Below are 6,830 nucleotides of genomic sequence, written 5' to 3'. Positions count from 1 at the left end.
AATTTTCGCTGGAAGAAATGCGTTAACAGAAAAAAAAAAAAAAAAAAAAAAAAAATCTTATCGAAAGACTTCACATTGTATTTTGGAGGAACAATTATTTACGCGAAATGAGGATACTCAGAGCAAGTGCAGCCACATCGTTTTCATCGATGAAACATGGATTGACAGCAATTTAACTTTTAAGAAATGTTGGCAGCATGATACGGTTTTGGGCGCACAGCCAGTTTCCTTTAGCAAGCCCTCCACGAAGGCATCCCTCCTCTTAGGCATTTAACCCTGGAGGCTTTCCATAATCATATAAACCAACCCAAACCACTGGTAATTAAGGAAAAAGCAGTTTTGATTTTAATTCACCTTCGCTTCCTTCCGCCATTAAATTGACCAGCTTTTGGTTTAGTTTGAAGGTATGGGAAAAGAAGAAATGTTCGCAAAAAGTATTTATCGAGAGCATGGGTATGTAAATAAAAGCTTTTACTTTCAAGATGATTCCATATACATTTAATGATGAAATTTTTAGTCATTATTAAAGCACAAGCAATAAATTAACAGAAAATTTTGAAATAAAAACATAGCAGAACGTCATTTAAAGACTGAAGAAATTGCTTTGAATATTCACAGTAAATTAGTTAGAGGGAAGAACTATAAAAATTTAATTTATTTTACATTTATGTAGTGCGTCTATACTATATTACAGAAAATGGGGCAATCAAGTGGATTTCTAAGATGTCATCTATGATTTTACAAGCAAACAAATAAACAAAAAAGAAGCAAAATAATAGCATGATTTTTTTAATGTAAAAATTAAAATTTTTCTTCAAAAATAAACGGATTTTTAAATTTATTTCCCTACAAGTTATTTTGATATATTTTTACTTATTGTACATCTAGAGGGATGGCAAATTCAGCGACTTGTACCTCACACGGCAAAATCAAAGACCGTTTCTTGATTGCAAAAGCTTTATCTACGCCATCGAATTTTCATTTTCAGAAATTGGATGCCGGGGTCGAATCAAAGGGTCAAAGAGCATTTTACTTGAAACTCAAACAAAATGTGAATATCGCCAAATCATCTTTAAATGCGCCAAGGTGGCAAACTCAGAAGTAAGTCTTCAAGACACGCCTACGAAAAATGGGTTAGGGCTCGTTTCTACGGCAACAGACAGCTGCAGACAAACTGGCCAGAGCTGTTCTTACCACAGATAGACAGTATCTCCCTTTGTTTACTTGCGCTGAACTCCCAGAGGGGGAGATTCTTTCACTCATACCAAATTGTCCATATCATTATCTCGATGAAAAGACAGGACTTAGAAGAGAAGGGCTAGCTCATAGAGCTTTTCCCCCTGAAGCAGAAAGTGAGAAGTGATGACGTAGTCATGATGACACTGAGCACGCAGATGCAATTCACAGCTTTGAAATTAGCGTTTTTGAACCAGCGTTTAAAATAAGCTGTGCGTGAAAGATAGTTATAATTTGGAAGAGACAATGTTACTGCTTTATGCATTTTAGACTGAACCATTAAAAAATTGGAAGCACTTCCGAAGAGAACCCGGTAAATTTAAACATCGCCAACTTCGGCGATAATAGTTCAAACTTGGTAACCCAACGGATTTATCCTATTCGCTTGTTGGAAGTTTGCAACCATTCCTCTTGAGCTCATTTTGTTGAATGATCACTGTCGTTGTTCGCATTTGCAGATTTATATTATTCTCTCTTATTTATTATTAATTTTTCTGAATTTTTTAACAACAAATTGATAGAAATATTTTCATAGACAGATGCCGGTTCTCGGTTCGGGATGAAAGGAAAATACGGGGTGAGGAGTGAATGCTAATTTGTAACACGGCTGTTCACGTTGTGTTCTTAATTATTAACAGCTCTAAGAACCAGAAATTTAAATAATTAAGTAATGCTTTTATTTTTATTATTGGTTATTGCATCTAAAATTATGAGAATAAATCAATTTTTCTGGCGTAAAATTTTAACAAGATAATATATTGTTAATGCTTTTCTAACAATAACCTTTCAGAGGATGGCAGGTGTGACATAAATAGATGATTAAATTGAAATAAAAAATATTATTGATTATCTAAGATGACAGAATAGTTTGATGCATCACCATGGTCATCAAAATTAGCAAACCACTGCTGGTGTAAGGAATATATTGTTTTCTCTGTTAACTGGAATTTAACACAATTTTTTTTCGTTTGCCACGTTTAAAAGGTTATTTTCAGTACATTAATACTAATTTATATTTTTTAAATGAATTTTTATTTCCGTTATAAATGCTTATATATTGTCTTATACTTTATATATTCTTTTCTGTGCCAACTTGAATTTAATACAAATTTATTTTCGTATATCACGTTTAACCAGTTAGTTTTACATCTACATGCTTATTATCTGTGAATTTTTACTACCATATGTTTAATATATTGTTTTGTCTGCTAACTTGAATTTACATGCACTAAAAATCACGTTTGCGGCTCGGCTCATCGTCGATGAACCGCGAGCTTGGCAAGTAAAAATGCAACGGCGCCAACGGGTTCTTTCCCGAAGCGCCAAAGGGTTCTCTGCGGATGAAAACCCAAAAATTTTAATAATACTTACTCAATTTTAAAATAATAGATCAAATGTGCTACTCTTTTAACATAAAGTTCCGTGGTTTTTTTTTAAATTTTTATATGCAAGTTTTTTATTTAATGCACGTTTATTTCTAAACATTTCTTTATCTGCATGCTAACTGAGAGAATTTTTATACTGCTTCTAAGATAACTATAATAGCAGCTATTTAAATTTACTCAAAAAAACAACTTTACATTAACATAATTTTAAATTTAGCGTACCATTTCTTTAATTTGCTAATACTAGGTAAAGATATTCCAAATTTTTTGTCTTTCCAAAAATCATAGCTTTAAGATGACAGAGCTCTTATGACAATGCAACGTGAAATATCTTCACTAGTCCACCTGATTTTTTCCTTCTTTTTCAGTAATGCATTAATCTGCGTCTTTATAAAATTAGGCTTTAGACATTTTTCCAAATCTCCGATTTGTGCTACCCCCCCTCCAATTTCGCTATTTGAGATTTTAATTTCTGATACCAATTTCTGTCTAGATGTCGTCCACCTTCTTTGTCCCTGAACAAACATTCTAAAATTTTTCTTTTCTCTATTTTTCAATATTTTAACACAATTTTCTAAGAATATTATTTTGATCTTCAAATTATCAATGCATTCTTGTTTATCCTTAAACATAGGGCATTCAGGAATATCAGCATTTTCACTTATGAGTTTTATTTCAAAATCATTAAAATTTGATTTATTATTGTCATCATAATTGACTTTCAGCACAGCATTCCATTTCAACAGTTTCTTTTTGTGGCTAACCAAACAAGCGAGTTTTCATATCATCTTCATAAACAGTGCATAGAAAATGTTCGCTGCAGAAAATGTTTCCGCTCTTCACATTAATAGAATCTTGTCTTTGACATTTGTGTATCTATTCTTTCGTCAAAAGCAATATCTCATTTGGATCCTTTGGTCCCATGAAATAAAATATCTCATTCTTTCGTGCTTCTGTAAGTGCTACGGCACGTTACTACAGCGCAAAAAGCCATATTACGTAAACGATACTTTACAATATAGAATTTAAAATAAAAACTCACTAAAATTGCACATATATAAATTATTTTAAATATATACATTATTAGAATATATATATATATATATATGATTAAAATTAATTTGGGATATGTAATCTCTAGAAAATCGTCTCGCAGCTGAATGAAACTACAGTTTTAAACGCGGGAAATCAGAACAGGTGGCATCACAGTGACGTCAGATTACTGCCTGTTAGGCTCTCGTCGGCGAGGAGTCGAACAAAGAAATGAGCTAGCCCTTTCTATTTATCCCTGTGAAAAGACTTCTTTCACATCTTTGTCCACTGGAGTGACCTTCGAGGCTGCAACCAGAATCGTTAACAAAGGCAACTGGATATGAAAGTATTGCACTCAGAAAACTCTCTTAGACAAAGAACCTCTATGCCACCTTATCACAAAACTATATGCTGTCAGCATCCAAATTTCGGATTTTTAGTGTTTGTTTTCTTAAGAATAATGTGGCCATTTCGCTTGATCATTGGCTCGTGAATGAGCGAATTGCGTGCAGTAGACTTCAGAGGTGATTATTTTAGCAAGAGGCTGATTTCATCATCTTGCCAAATTCACATTGAAACCCTTTTCCTCTTCCTGCTTCCTAAAATTTTCTATTTCAGATTCTCTGCTGATAATCACTGTTGCTTGGAAATGGAATTTCATACGACACCCTATAATTATTTTTATTAATTCGTATAAATTTGCTGGTTTAAATTATTAATGAATTCTTATATTTTTTCTTATGCAGATTAACTTCGTAAGCAAATTCATGTATTTGAATTTCACTGGTATACCTCAACAGATTTGCTTTCAGTTCAAGATATTATAGAGAGATTTTTTTTTTTTTTTTCCCGAAGCAGGAGAGATGAAAAATGAACAATTCTCTCTTCGGGACTCGAACCACGGACTTCAAATACGCGCTGACTGTGCCAGCCATTACACCCTGAAGGTCTGCTAAGAAGACGGCAGAAATACCTTATAATATGCTGCCGTCTTTTTGCGAAATGATTGCCAGTTATATGATCTTTCCTCAAAAGCAACTTTTGTTTGATATCATTGCAGCATTTTTTTTAAAAATTCAATCTGCATTAAACTTCCTTTCTGATGCTTGATTTTTTTTTTCGCACTCTCCCTTGAGTCATGTTTAAAATGCGTGAGCAGGCTATCAATAATAAGTATGGCACTTCACATTTTGGGGGGGGGCGGGACTTGCACCATGGCTTGCATGTGCCATATATTTTCACAAATGCAGTGTTTTATGTCAGTGTTGACTTAATTATTAGCAATGTTGTTTCTTTTTTGTAGACAGACAAAGAAAATCTGTAAGATACGACCTCTATTCAGAATGAAGAAAATAAAGACAGAAATAATGCTTCATCCTTTGCTGTTGGACCTCAACCAAAGATTGTTCCATGTGTGCAGTGGGTCACTGTTGAACATAAATAAGGAAATTTTGTTATGTACGTTATATTATTTGATGAAAACATTTCTTATTTTAGCGGACATTTATAATCTGTTCTAATTTAAGAAAACAGTTTTAAAATTTTTATTGCCAAACAATTTGTAAGTGCATATAAAATAAAATTTGCAATCAGTTCCTATCAAGTTGAATGGCTCATTATGTTAATTTGATATTACACTTTGATCATTTTACCTAAAGGCCCATTAAATGAATTGCACATTATTTTGGATATTTAGCGTTCTGATGAAATACCCTCATATGCGGTCAGGTCGTAAATTTACAATTCCTTTTTTCAGATGGAGAGCTGACAAGGAGCGGACAATCTCGCTCGGGATCTTGAGAAAATGTGGGGGTTGTTTAAACATCTAACTTCAGTTTTATACAGAGGAAAATACAAATTGAATTCTTCGAATGAATGCAATTTTGTACAATGAAAATGTATTACTTAACGATAAACTGTAAGATAAATAACATTTTTTTTTTAAAGCCATAGGTGTAGAAAGACAGATATTTGTTACACGAATGAATTTGTAGTAAATATTGAGTTTTTCATTTCGAATGCTATGTTCCATGTATGCGAAGTAGCTGAGTATGTGAGATAATAGTCATAACCGAATGGCTTTCAACCTTTTCACGGCTAAGGACTGTTTCTCAATTACATTGTGGTCGCTGTTTTTTTGGTTAATTTTCTAATGGCATATAAACAATAGTTGTTTTTATTTGAGACTTATGAATAAAATAACGCAAACTAGACTGCAGAAAATTCCTAAGAATGAAGTTAAATAATACTGAAAAATACATTATTGATGCACTTTTGTGTTTTATATGTAGTTAACTACTATAATCCTTAAATTATATATATCTATGTATAGGTATATATAAATGGAACCAAATATAGAACAAGGTATAAAATATCTTTATTATACAATGTTCATTACCATACGTATATTTACGTAATATCAATATAAATAGTTAGTTAGGTTTCGTACATATATAATTTATTTTTATATTTTGTATTTTTTGTATTAGATTCAGTATTGTATACGTATCTGAAGTTTAATTTGTTCTCTTTTTGGGTTACGACTTTAAGTGAGAAAGAATTGTTAGGGCCTTCATAGGGATTACATTATATACAATCAGTTAGGATCCGACTTTTCCTTTCTTTTAATCATTATATATATTGAAATACTACTTAATGAGTATACATAAAATATAGCAGTTTTTTAAGCTACTTATTTATATATCTATTGCTTGGTCTGGTTTGTTTGATTATAGCAAAGCATTCGACGGTTATTTGCCTAAGGGTAAGGGTGCCTCGTGGAGAACTTTCTAAGCAAAACTGACTCTTATGCACGTTACACGAGGGGAAACCTCGAAAACGCCAATACAGCCATTCCCGTCGATCCGGATTCGAACCCCGGATCGACTTGCCAAAGTTCAACGACTTTACAGCTCAGCCGTTAGTGAGCCACACACACACACACACATCCACACATATACATTAAATAGTATTTACATGTCGTTTATAAAGTATAATTGAGTGCAATTTAATCATAAAGAGTTAGAAAATATTCTACGGAATTACTTCACTTCGTAGACTTTTTGTTAAGCTTCACCATATTTCTTAAAGCGAATCTCAATGCTAGTTCCATTTCCAAGCTGTTTATGAACCTTATTTTTCATGCTTTAAATTATATTTAGAAAATTATTTCACTTG

At 32.6% G+C, this 6,830-nt stretch overlaps 1 long non-coding RNA gene across 3 annotated transcripts; it reads left to right on the top strand.

The window, feature by feature from the left end:
* The first annotated feature begins 1,146 nt into the window (after positions 1–1,146).
* On the top strand, positions 1,147–5,876 carry LOC146995560 (uncharacterized). 3 transcript variants are annotated; one of them, XR_015043147.1, is made up of 3 exons: positions 1,821–2,149; positions 4,957–5,111; positions 5,410–5,876. It is a non-coding gene; the product is annotated as an uncharacterized LOC146995560 (long non-coding RNA). The 3 variants fall into 3 exon arrangements; XR_015043149.1 differs by lacking the exons at positions 1,821–2,149; positions 5,410–5,876 and adding an exon at positions 1,147–1,549 and having other exon boundaries at positions 4,957–5,250; XR_015043148.1 differs by lacking the exons at positions 1,821–2,149; positions 5,410–5,876 and adding an exon at positions 1,556–1,813 and having other exon boundaries at positions 4,957–5,250.
* Positions 5,877–6,830: the final 954 nt, after the last annotated feature.

Source organism: Stegodyphus dumicola, chromosome 9, assembly GCF_044657685.1.
Source record: "Stegodyphus dumicola isolate Sdum_Otavi_A_Nest chromosome 9, ASM4465768v1".
Lineage (NCBI taxonomy): Eukaryota > Metazoa > Arthropoda > Arachnida > Araneae > Eresidae > Stegodyphus > Stegodyphus dumicola.
This window is presented reverse-complemented; position numbering and strand designations above follow the sequence as displayed.